At 38.4% G+C, this 13,509-nt stretch overlaps 1 protein-coding gene across 3 annotated transcripts in view; it reads left to right on the forward strand.

Annotated features, from left to right (window-relative positions):
* Positions 1-5,090: 5,090 nt before the first annotated feature.
* Positions 5,091-13,509, forward strand: part of RAP1B (RAP1B, member of RAS oncogene family) — a 43,607-nt gene continuing 35,188 nt past the window's right edge. The window contains exon 1 of one of the 3 annotated variants that reach the window (XM_081310310.1): positions 5,091-5,290. The gene's annotated coding sequence lies outside the window, so the exon portion shown is untranslated. The remainder of the gene's footprint in view (positions 5,291-13,509) is intronic. The other 2 variants (XM_081310311.1, XM_081310309.1) reach the window with 2 other exon arrangements.

Raw genomic sequence — 13,509 nt, forward strand, 5'->3', positions numbered from 1 at the left:
AACATAGGTTCTGTTATTGTGCTTAATTTACAAATGAGGAAAATGAGGCACTAGAAATAATTCCTCAGGATGAGTAGAGTCCATATTAGAATGCTTGCACTCTGCCTCCAGAGCCAGTTCACTGGACCACAACTCTGTGGGCCTGCTAGGCAAGTGCTCTAAGACCAATCTACACTCCCAACCCAACTTCTGTTTTTGTACATGGCTTTCTCTGGCTGTGTTGCTAAGGGTCTCACTAAGTTGCTAAGACTGGCCTTGAACTTTTGGATCCTTCTGAGTCTCCAAGATTACATGCACTACTATGCCCTGCTATTTTGAAATTTTCAAAAGCCCTACTTATATTGTTTAGTGCACTTTAAAGATTAATAAAAAGAAACTCAGAAAGATTAAATAACTGCAATGGGTCATGAATCCTCTATGATCAATATGGAGAATCTAACCAAGATTATCAAGACTCCCCAAAACATTAATTTCTTATGCGTGATGCTCACGGTATGATCAGTAAAAGAATAAGATGTGGCTTCAGTTCTCAAGGATCTGAAGATGGAGAAAAACCAAAAGTAATTCAAGTTAAGCAATGTATGATAAGGACCAAATGGATGGTATAAACAATTTTTGCATAAATTCAAAGAGGGAGAGATCATTGAGTCTTGAAGAAAGACTTAGGTAAATACAAAAGAGGAGAGAATTTTTCTGGCTAAAAGAATAGTGTGAATAAAGAAGGAGGGCAGCATGATGTCAAAAGAAGACAGATAAACCAAGATAGAAATTTATATAGTGCAAGATTAAAACCAAGAGTCAATAAATGGGATGGACTCAAACTAAAAAGTTTCTTCTCAGCAAAAGAAACAATCTTTGAGGTGAATAGAGAGCCTACATCTTGGGAGCAAATTTTTACCCCTCACACATCAGATAGAGCACTAATTTCTAGAGTATATAAAGAACTCAAAAAGCTAAACACCAAAAAAACAAATAACCCAATCAATAAATGGGCCAAGGACATGAGCAGACACTTCTCAGAAGAGGATATTCAATCAATCAACAATATACGAAAAAATGTTCATTATCTCCAGCAATTAAGGAAATGTAAATCAGAACTACTCTATGATACCATCTCACTCCAGTCAGAATAGCAACTATTATGAAGACAAACAACAATAAGTGTTGGTGAGGATGAGAGGAAAAAGGCATACTCATACATTGCCGGTAGGACTACAAATTGGTGCAGCCAATATGGAAAGCAGTATGGAGATTCCTTGGAAAACTGGGAATGGAACCACCATTTGACCCAGGTATCCCTCTCCTCAGTCTATTCTCAAAAAACTTAAAAACAGCATACTACAGGGACACAGCCACATCAATGTTTACAGCAGCACAATTCACAATAGCTAAATTGTGGAACCAACCAAAATGCCCTTCAGTGGATGAATGGATTAAAAACTGTGGCATATATACACAATGGAATATTACTCAGCAATAAAAAAGAACAAAATCATGGCATTTGCAGGTAAATGGATGCAGTTGGAGAAGATAATGCTAAGTGAAGTTAGCCATTCCAAAAAAACCAAATGGCCAATGTTTTCTCTGATATAAGGTGACTGACTCATAGTTGGGTAGGGGAGGGCACATGGGAGGAGTTGACAAACTCTAGATAGGGCAGAGGGGTGGGAGGAGAGGGAGGGGGCAGGGGATTAGCAATGATAGAGGAATGTGATGGACATTAATATCCAAAGTACATGTATGAAGACATGAATTGGTGTGAACATACTTTATATAAAAAGACATAAAAAATTGTTCTATATGTGTAATAAGAATTTTGCTTAAAAAAATAAAACCAATTTAAAAATCTGTATCATTAATATCTATGAATTCAAGACATGTACATACGACCTCACCAAAAAATAAATATGCAAGGAGGGGGATTGGTCTATTTTAGGAAATGGATAGAAGCATAAAAAAATAAAAATGGCATGTAATAAGCAGGTATTAAATCTGAGTAACTGATATAATATTCACTTTACTTATATACATTTTACATTTATGTAATAAAATATGTTCATGCTAGTTAAAAGAAAGAAATTTCAACTCTGCCACATATTTATATATAGCCTTGGGCACTTAGTCTTTCTAAGCTTTAACTTTCTCATCTGTATAATGGGTCATTAAAACCTATCTCTTGAAATTTGGTAATTATTGAGGTATATGATTCATACACAGGACTTGAGGGTAACTGGGAGTTGAAGGTAATTACTATCTAATGAGAAAGTTCCAGGAGGTGCCTGACTCGTGAGCATCTTGGGCAAACACTCTACAACCCAGCCCTTCAAATTGCTTTTGAAAATTTCATGATGAGGGTAATTTCATGAAGTTGGTTTTTGCAAGGGTTTCCTGTTTTTAATGCTTATTTACATGATGGCTCTGGGAATGCCATTTTCATTTTTATGTTTTTTTCAGCTAAGGCTTAAGAGGGGAATTTTAAAAAAATATTTGGATCCTTTATTTCCTTTCATCATGAGACTTTCATTTCTCTTAGGCACTCCTTTCACCCCAATTTAACATCAAGAAGTTCTCCCTCCTGTTTTTTGAGGGGAATTTTTAATTATAATCCATTCCTTAAATCACAGACATTAGCGCTGACAAAATTATAGAATCCTCACATTTATTTAATATGCAAGTTCAGTGGTCAAGCTCACAACTGCTGAAATAGAGTACAGGTAGAATTCAAAATGTATCTTGAGACAAATAAGCAGCTATAACATTTATTACGTTGAGTAGAAAACATGCCAAGCTACTTCATTTTTCTTATCTATAAGTACATAGTTTCCCCAAAACAGAAATCTTAGAGGTACACAAACTACCCTTAGGAGAGTGTGAGTTCTGAGTTGTTTTCCCATAATAGCAATTTTCTAGTGTGCTCTTACCTGGTCTCCTGTGTGATTAAGTGGTAGAATTTATGAAATAACTACACAGAGTTTGGAATGTAATTTTTGACCAAGAAAACAGAATGAAACTAGCTGGGGATTTAAGCCATGTTGTTTTCTCCTTTTGCATACCAAAAGCAATCTTCTTATCCTTCTCAACCTCTAATTCCAGCAGGTTTTTGCAAAGGTACAGAATCATAATTCTATATCATACCCTATACACATATACACATACTCATGTAACATGCACAGACATACGTACGCAAACACGTACATCGCAGAGGGAAAACCCAGGAAAAGCACCTTGAAAGGCTCCAATTTCAATGTTGTTCACTTGTGAATGAAACAAAATATTAATGCTATTGGCAGCTAAATTTATTTGGAAGTTAAATAGTATAAATTTTGCTTATGCTGATAATAATTAGCATATTTATTAAAAAATAATAAATTGGAGCTGAGGTTGTAGCTCAGTGGTAAAGTGCTTGCCTAGCATGTGTGAGGCACTGGGTTCGATTCTGAGTACTATATATAAATAAATGAATAAAACAAAGGTCCATCGACATCTAAAAAAAATTTAAATAAATAAATAAATTGGGGACTTAAAATACATATATATACTTATTTGTACTTTTGAGTATTTTTAAAATGAAACTAAGGAGATATGGATGTTATTTGAAGTAAAATTTTTAAGGAATCATACAGCATGAAAAATCAGAAGTATTATTTCAGATTAAATACAGCAATAGTTATGGGTGAGTTCACTTTTAATTCACTTTTTCTAAAAGGCAGAAAACTAACTTTATGCTTCTTCTTGTCCCAGGGATTGAGATCTATTTTCTATACCTTATCTTACAACAATTCTGTAAGGCAGATGTTATAATACTACATCCTAGATGAGAAAACTAATATTCTACATGGTTACAGAATTTGCCAAAGAATAACCTGCTAACAAGTAGTGGAGCTAAAGGATGGCTCTATGTTCTCCAACATTACACACTACATTGGAATCAGAAATTCAGCAAATATATCTTAAATGCCTGTTTGTGTGAAAAGCATCAAGTCAGGTACCAACAACAGTGACAAAGATAAGAAATATACATCTTTTTTTTTCTTTCTCAGTATTGGGGATTGAACCCTGGAGCACTCTACCACTGAGCTATATTCCTCATCCTTTTTTAATTTTTCTAAATTTTGAGACAGGGACTTGCTAAGTTGCTGAGGCTGACCTCAAATTTGTGATCCTCCTGCCTCAGCCTCTAGTTGCTGGAAATACAGGCATGTGCAGGCAAACCATAATTTAAGCAAAAGTTAGGTTTCAGTGATCTTCAACTTTCCCCTGCATTTTATTCTCAGAATCTTTTTGTCCATCAAAGCCTTAAAAAAAAAAAAAAAAAAAAAAAAAACCTCCAATAAGTTACTTCATCTCTTCTCTAAATATGGCTAAGTTCCCTTGGTAAGTTCCTGTGCTGTTTGGAAAGAGACATTTTTGGAACAGAAAGTGTTTTCTTGTGTCCTGAAGTCACATTATAGGCGTACCTATGGGAAATCCGTAAAGTCTCAAAGCACTTCCACATGCACTGTTGATTTAGGCACAGGGTACAAGTTTGGAGATCATGGATTTGTTAACTGTGTTTGGCAAGTTAAGAGTTCACCACGGTTAAGTCACCAGTGGATTAAATATTTGTCAGTTCAGGAGAAAGGCCTTTTCAAGAAATAAGATTGTGTCCTGGCCTAGGCTCCTTCAAGGGAGCTCTAGGCGTAGAAATTGTACAGCCCGAATTACTTCTCAAGCTACCGTCCTCAGCACAAAGAACTTAGTGAAAACCAACGGTTTGAAGGCGTTGGTAACTGGTTTTTAGTTTAAGGCACCTTTAGGGGCTGGGAGGTTTTCTAAGCCCTGAGCTTTCGCTGGGGCTGGGAAGGGTGCGCTCAGGAGAAACTGACGCGTGATTCCACCCACCAGCCCTCTGGCAGAGGCGATGTTGAAGAGACAGCAAGACTGAGAGCCAACCGCTAAGGGGGTCCAAGTGCCGGGCCTGCTTTCCCCGGAGGCCAAAGGCCAGCTCCACTCCAAGGGCGAGAACCGGCACTCGGAGACCCCGCCCCTCTATTCAATGGACCCGCCCCCCAGTCCCGCCCCTTCCCGGGCCGCGCACCCGCGCGCCCCGCCCGCGGGCGGAAGCGAGAGCGAGGCTGAACGCCTGACGTCAAGGCGACACCGCCAAACCTCGCCCAGAGTCAGGCGTGTAAACCAGCCGGAGCGGCGGCGGCAGCGACAGGACCGCCGTGGCGCCCAGAGCAGCGACCCGGAGGGAGCGCGGGGCGACGCTGGCTACGGGAACCCGGTGACAGCGTGAGAGGTTCGTAGAGTACGTACTTGGCCGCTGAGGGGAGCGGCCGCAGCGGCCGCGCGGGGCGGGGACCCGGCGCCGGCTGAGGGGAGCGGGTGGGGTGCGGCGCGGGCCGGGCGGGGCGGTCGGGGGCCCCGCGACAGCCACGGCGTCCCTTCAGCGCGCGGCAGGTGGCGCGAGGGCTCGGCGTTCGGTCAGCCAGCGCGCTGCCTCCCGGGTGAGCAAGAAGGATCCGCAGCCGCCGCCGCCGCCACAGCCGCGGGGGAACGGCGCGCTTTGCGGAAGGGGTCAAATGTCTGAAATATGGCGGAGGAAGTGAGAGCCCGAGGACCCCCCCCCCCGCCCGCTCCCTCCTGCCCGCGGCAGTCGCAGCCTCTCCCGCTGCCCGCCTCCCCCGCCGGCTTCCCCGAAGACTTACTCCCCGCCCGGGAGCCCCCTTACTGGCCGCCCGGGTTCCCTCCCGGGTGTGGGTGGAAGTTAGAACGGAAACCAGAAAGTTGTCCTTTGCGTAGACCCACCTTCCCCCAGCCCGGAGCCTGGGCGAGGAGCGTTCGGGGGAAACCACTCCCCGGCGCCCTGCGGGCTCGAGCCTGACAGGGAAAAAGTTTGCCTCAAACGGGGCTGGCTTGCTCCATTTGTTGCGGGAAGTGGCAGGAGGAAGGCAGCGGAGGGAGCCCCACCTAGTCTGGCAGCAGCCACCGTGCAGAGAAAAATTGTTAAAGGGGCCTTTCCCTTCGTCAGCAAGAGGAAATCTCTTCCTCTCGCAGAGAGAGAATCCAGGAAGTTTGTCCTCTTCTCTTTTTCGCCATCTCCATTTGTGTGATACTAAAACTGACTTACCAGCGCCATGAATTTTATTTGAAACTACTCCGGTATTTACCGGGCCCTTCGGATTTTTCTTCTGGAAAACAAACAAAAAACGATGCCTTTTGGAGAAAAGATCGTCCTTGCAAGTTTGAGCAGATGGTTTGCTTCTCCTTCGCTTGTCCCTCTCCCACCCTCATTAATAGTTCGGAAAAACATTTTGCTCCTGAAACTCCTGATTGGCACGAATAGGAACACTTATCTATTACAGTAAGGGAAAATTGCATTTTTTACAGAGTAGAAAGTTGACAGTAAAGCGAATATTGTGACTTTAGTATTTTAAAGTTAATTCAGTCTGGTTGGATTTTTGTTTCCTAATAGTATATATATATATCTATAATATATAGATATATTGAGTGCCTCTGACTTGTAAATTCATCTTGCAGACCTCTTTTTTGTAATTAAAATGTTGTATGAACTTGCTCAAGAAATAACTTATGGAAAAGAAACTTTCATTTAGCTTCAAACTCTTATCACTCTTAAAAGCTGACTCTTGCAATAGTATTTATTGAGTCATTATGGAGTCATGGGACTTTTTAAGAGCCGGAAGGGACTATTTAGATCATCCAGTCCCGCCCTGTCATTTTATGGAGGAGGAAACTGAGGCCTAGAATAGATAAGATAACCAGTTAGTAGGTCTGCTTAGAACAGTAGTCTATGCATAATAGACAACTTGAAGGAAGAAAAATGGCATTTTTACAGTAAATTATGTCTTAAAGGGATTATTGGCCCTATCATACCCCCAAAAGTGGGTACTTTAGTCAAATGGTGTGGAATGATCACTTGAAATGTTTTATCTCCAGGTTTTAGGAGAATACTCAGACTAAATAATTTTAAGGACACAGAACCCTGAATGTAGTCTCAAATCCATGCTTTTAATCTCTGCACTATAATTGTATTCATTTGCACTTTCTTGTATGACATTCCCAGTAAATTGTGAAGCAGACTTATCTGAGTAAGCTGCAAAGTAAATTATTGAAACACATATAGCCTGTTTGGTTTTAATGTGCCAAATATCAAAATACAGCTGAAGAACTCACTACTAAACTGGCTTAATTTTAAAATATGGCATGAAGATGGTTGCTCTGTCTTTTCACATTCTCCCACCCAACTCAACCCTGTGAAAGTCATCTCTCTTATACTTTCTTTTTTTTTTTTTTTTTTTTTTTTTTTTTGGTACTGGGAATTAAACCCAGAGGCACTTGACCTCTGAACCACATCTCCAGCCCTCCGCCCTTTTTTTGTTTTGAGACAGGGTCTCATTAAATTTCTGAGTCTGGCTTCGAACTTGAGATCCTGTCTCAGTCTCCCAAGTTGCTGGGATTACAGGCATGTGCCACTATACCCAGCCTCTCTTTTACTTTCTGTGAAAAATATCATATCCTATCTTGTGTTATTGTAATGTAGTATATAATATACTAAATTTCAAACAGGGTGTTTGTTTGTTTATGCCCCAAATCACTGGCATGGTGCCTTGCACATAGACTCTCAATACTAGTTAAATGAAAATACCATAAAATGCAATGTCTGGGCCCACAGTAATGTATGGTATTAAAATTTAGGGATTAATGATAATGAACATTCATACAGGATATTTGAACAGAACAGTGTAATCTTTCAAAAAGAAATGACTCCACATTGCTTTTGGAATCTCTTACTTTACAAATTATCTTTTTATCCTCTACAATAGAGTTCAAATATTTTCTCTTAACTATAAGGGGATAATAAGTTCCCATAGTGTAAAGAATCACCATGTACATACCAAGGGTCCAGGAAAATGAGTTAAAGAATCATAAAGTTGATCTGCCTTTCTTACTCCCCAGCCATCTTGGCAGCTGCTTTTGGTTGGGGGGCTGTCTGGCCTTAAAGGCAGAAAAAATGGTGGCTACAAAGGAAAAGGGAAAAAAAAAAAAGTCTCTGAAATGGATCAGCTCTAGGCTCCAACTTGTTTTGAAAAGGAAAAAAGTATGTGCCAGGCAAAATGAAATTGATCATCTTCCCCAACAACTTCCCAGCTTTGAGGAAATCTGAAATAGAGTACTGTGTTATGCTTGCCCAGACTGATGTCTATCCCTGCAGTGGCAATAATATTGACTTGGGCACAGCATGAAGAAAATACTAGAGTAGGCACATTGTCATTGATCCAGGTGATTCTGATAACAGAAGCATGCCAGAACAGAGTGGTAAAAAGTAAAACATGCAGAATTTTTCTTTAATAAAACTTTATCAGAGCTTACTTTTAAAACAAAATTGAGGGCTGGGGTTGTAGCTTAGTGGTAGAGTGCTTGCCTAGCATGTGTGAGGCATTGGGTTCGATCCTTAGCACTACCTAAAAATAAATAAAGGTATTGTGTCCATCTACAACTAAAAATCTCTTTAAAAAATTCATCTATGTATATAATCTTTCAAGCGGATCTTTGTAAATTGAGATTGAAGAACTGCTAATGCAGAGATTGTTAACATAGTAACTATGTTTTAAATGTAAAGTCTAAATGAACCAAAAGCTCATGTAGAGGTTTCTTTGCCTTTTGTTTAAGCACTTGATGTTTTTCTTGCTGGGTGGAGGGGCTGTTGGGTTGATATTAATCTGTGAACTTGGATCTGATACAGAATTTGACTTTATCCAGAGTATCATTTCCCCCAAGTCCCCTGAAAAGCATAGTCTACATAGGCAATTTTCTTATTTAATATAAAGGAGATATTCAATAATCTCTCCTGATCTTACTGATTTGCATGCCATTTCCATGAAGATATAAAGTAATGTGTAGCTGTTGTGTCTCTGTTGTAAAGCGGGGAAGGGTATTGATATGTAGTGTCTAAATTTGATAAGAGTAAGGATAGTTTAGTGTTCATGAACCAAATATTTGGTATCACATATTCACTCTGTAGAAAGTTTTGCTCAAAACTGATATTTTAGAACAAGTTAAGAAACAAACATCTTAGCCCTTGCCATAATCTGGATTGGACGGAATTTTCACTTTGGCTCTCTCTAAACAGAAGTACTGCTGGATTCAGTGGCACATGTCTGTAAATCCCAGTGACTTGAAAAGACTGAAGCAGGAGGACTATAAGTTTGAGGCCAGCCTTAGCAACTCTCTGAAAAGAGCTGGGGATGTGGTTCAGTGGCCAAGCATACTTGGGTCAATTCCCAGTACAAAAGGGGGAGAGAACTATATACAACAAGAACTGTGCCTTGTCTTGTGCTGAATGAAAACTAATGTTTTCCAGTGTTTATAGGTGTTTTGCAATGGTGTTGGAAGATGCTAATTATCATTGAGGACTAAAATCTTTTATTTTACTAGCTATTTGGAAATTTCATGAACATAATGAAATCAGTATATTTAGAATAGAATGAATGTATCCATTTGTAGTAAGAACTTACCTAATATGTTATACTTGAAACCCAGTTGAGCATTGGATTCTAAGACCATTTCCTTTAGTCATAGTTTCTATTTTATTTATTTAATTTTTGGTACTGGAACTTTACCACTGAGCTCTATCCTCAACCCCTCTTCCACTTTTTTTTTTATTTGAGATAGGGTCTAAGTTGCTGAGCACCTTGCTGAGTTGCTGAGGCTGGCCTTGAACTTGTGATTCTCTGATCCTCCTGTTTTAGCCTCCTGCGCTGCTGGATTATAGTTGTGGGTCACACAACAGCTAGTTTTATTTTAAACAAAAAAGCTGTCAGGAAGTTTTGTGCTGCCTTTTAAAAAATCACTTTAAAGAATTTACCACCAATAAAAAATATCATTTATTTTCTATAATAACACTGCTGTTTATTCCTATTGTTGGTCAAATTAAGGTTACACAGCAACTGATATTTTGGTATTAATTTAGAAACTTTTATTTCCCTTCCTGTCAGTAGAGAATCAAAATTTTTAAAACTTTCTCAGCAGCTTTAACTTACAAAATTAAGAAGTGGAAATTTAGGGTAGAGGTACCATGGTTGTGTTTTTTTTTTTTGTTTGTTTGTTTTGTTTTGTTTTTTTTTTTTTGGTGTGTGTGTGTGTGTGTGTGTGTGTGTGTATGTGTTTGGTACTTGGGATTGAACCCAGAGTGCTTATCCCCTGGGCCATATCTTCCGACCTTTTTTTATATTTTATTTTGAGACAGGGTCTCATCCAATTGCTGCGGCTGGCTTGCAATCCTCCTGCCTCATCCTCCCAAGTTGCTGGGATTATAGGCGTAAGCAACTATGCCTGGCACCAGTTTTTTTATTTTTTAGTTGTAGTTGAACAACATACCTTTATTTTATTTCTTTTTTGTGGTACTGAGGATCAAACCCAGGGCCTCTCACATGCTAGGCGAAGACTCTACTGCTGAGCCACAACCCCAACCCCTGCCCAGCACCAGTTTTTAAAATAACATTTAAATTAGTTTTCTTTTTTTTTTCTATAATCTTCATTTAAATTACTTTTCTAAAGTAAAAATATTTGCAACATGAATTGCAGAATATCTGGCTTTTATTATAGAGAAGAGCAAAATTCTGGGATATAACTCCTTAAAATTGATTGTGTATGAAATGCTTGAATACTAGAAATATGTTTACTTTAAAATTAAGAATATTAGTATCTCTAACCATTAGGGACTAATTAATGTTCTGAGTTATTAAACCAGTTCCTAAGTTTACTCTTAATAGTTATGCTTACTCTTAATAATTATACTATTTTAGAGTATCATTAGATAACTTGGTAGGTGATATTTTCCAGTGGTGAGGTTTTGAATGTTTTTAACTATTGTATAGATAATTGAATAGAGGCTCTAAAGGAAGAGAACATCCATTAAAAGCATCAGAGCTTCGTCGTTTTTAATAAGTAACTTTATTTTGAAAATATGCAGGGAACTGATTATCCCATTGGTGAATTATTTCCACAATATGTTGTTTCCTCCTCTTTGTCTTGAAGGAAGAAGAAAATCAGGGAAACAATGTTTTGTCCTCAGTTTGTGGCGGTTTGTGGTGCCGAAAATCAAACTCAGAACCACACAGATGCTAGTCAACTTTTGTATCACTGAGCTATATCCTCTACCCTGTTTGGTCCACTAAGTAGCAGTTTGGGGGGAAACCTTCTAGATAGGAAATGAAAAATGTTAGGCAAAATAAAATTGATTCACCTTCTAAAATTTATCCTTCTCACAAAGTATTTTCATTTAATAGTTTTTAGGTGTCAGATGATAATGCATTCATCTAACTCTTCATTACTTTTTGTTAAAAGTTAACAGCACACATGGAATCCTATTAGTACATTATGCTAATATTTATAGCTACAGCTTTTAAGATTTGTAAGTTATAGATAAACCTCTCAGTTAACAGTAGCAAAACTCAGGAATCCCTCTGGAGGCTTGAATTCTGTACTGTCCAGAAAAAAAATGAGGTATATAATATGTATGTATGTTCTTTTACTGCTCTTGAAATTATTGAACTTGAGATAGTTCACAGAATTTGTATTGATAAATTGACCAAGTTTTCAAATTAGTGTCACCTCCCACCCCCCACTACAATGATCTTTTTAGGCGAAACATCTTTTCCTTAAAGCTTTTCTACCTCTTTACTCCCTCAGTAGGAATGATAACATCTTGGAGTTGTTGAGGATTAAATAGAGGATTTGTAAATGATTCATAAATCTTAAAATAGTATATTAATATATTATTCTTATTCTTTAAAGTTTTTCTTCTCCTATAGCAATGCTTAAGATTCTCATTAAAGTATGAATTATAACTAAGAATAACTGCGATTTTTGAACAGCTTTAAAAATGAAATGTCTGGCCTAGCAGTTTTCAAAGTAGATCCAAGGAATCCTACAGATACTGTAGACATTTTCAGGGAGTCCCCAAGTGCAAAACTATTTTTATAGTAATACTAAGATGTTCTTCACCCTTTTCACTGTATTGACATTTATGCCTATATACAGAAACAATGGTGAGTAAAATTTCTGGCACTTCAGAATGAATCAGATTACAGTATCTTACCGTATATACTATAGTAATTATTGTCTTCTTCACTGTCTTGCTTTCACAGTTTAAGGGGGAGGGGGGTCACTTTTCACCTAAACATGCTTGAATAAGTTAAAGTTTTTTTAAAATTTAATCTCTCCCACCATACACATCTTTTTAATACACTGTGACAAAACAGGAAGTATGCATAAAACATTTTAGCTGCATTCAGAAATATAGTAGTTGTCTCTAGAAGACAAGTCCAGGGCGAAGTCTTGCAAGTCACACCAGCTGCTTTTTTATGAAACACCATTTTTATTTATTATTTTTTTTAAGGGGAGAGAGACAGAGAGAGAATTTTTTTTTTAATATTTATTTTTCAGTTTTCGGCAGACACAACATCTTTGTATGTGGTGCTGAGGATCGAACCTGGGCCGCATGCATGCCAGGCGAGCGTGCTACTGCCTGAGCCACATCCCCAGCCCCAACACCATTTTTATATTAGAAAGAATACCTGGCAAACTGGCTACCCAGAATTGGATATAGGCTGACATTTTCTTGAAAACAGTGAGCCTACTACTTTAAGGAGAATAGTGACAATATTTATGGCTAATGATAAACTTAGCTTTTAAGCAAAAATTAGGAGTTTTGAAAGTTTATATCAGCCACTGGGCTTTTGATAGCTTCCCAATACTTAAAAATATTTTTCTGATGATATTAAAGACATTTTAAAATAATGTATAATGAAATGAATCATCATTTGGAGATCTGCAAAATTATGAGCTGGTATTTTCCAAAAGACCAATGCATGGTATTACAGAATCATGCACAGGTAAGAAATTTTTCCAAAGTGCTAGCTGGACCAATGGATTTTAATGGTACAAAGAACGTGATGGCTGGGCACCATGACACAATGCCTTAATTCCCAGCAATTCCAGAGGCTGAGGCAAGGAGGATGCTAAGGCCAGCCTTAGCAACTTAGTGAGACCTTGTCTCAAAATAAAAAGGCTGGGACTGTAGCTCAAAAAGCACTCTGGGTTCATTTCCTAGTACCACAATGAAATTGATTAGGGAAGTTTCCAGTTTCATATTGCAAACAAATGCGAAGTTTTGGTGTCGCATCAAAGAAGGATATTCGCATTTATCTGAAAATGTTATATTCCTATGTATCTTACATTTTTTCATTTTTTATTTCATATGCCTTGCTCTCTATTGAATGTTGTCTTTGACTTATTATGGGTTTTTATTGTTAGTGGAGGGGGTATGGGTAAGGAATGGGAATCAAAGATAAATGTAAAACAGTATTTTCAAGTGCTTTATCTTGGAATCCCTTATTAATATGTAGTTTTAAATTTAATTTCTTTTTTTTAATATATTTATTTTAGTTGTAAATGGACCTTTATTTTATTTATATGCGGTGCTGAGGCTCGAACCCAGGGCCT

The sequence above is a fragment of the Spermophilus citellus genome (genome assembly GCF_964194105.1).
Source record: "Spermophilus citellus genome assembly, chromosome: 10".
In the NCBI taxonomy this organism is placed as follows: domain Eukaryota; kingdom Metazoa; phylum Chordata; class Mammalia; order Rodentia; family Sciuridae; genus Spermophilus; species Spermophilus citellus.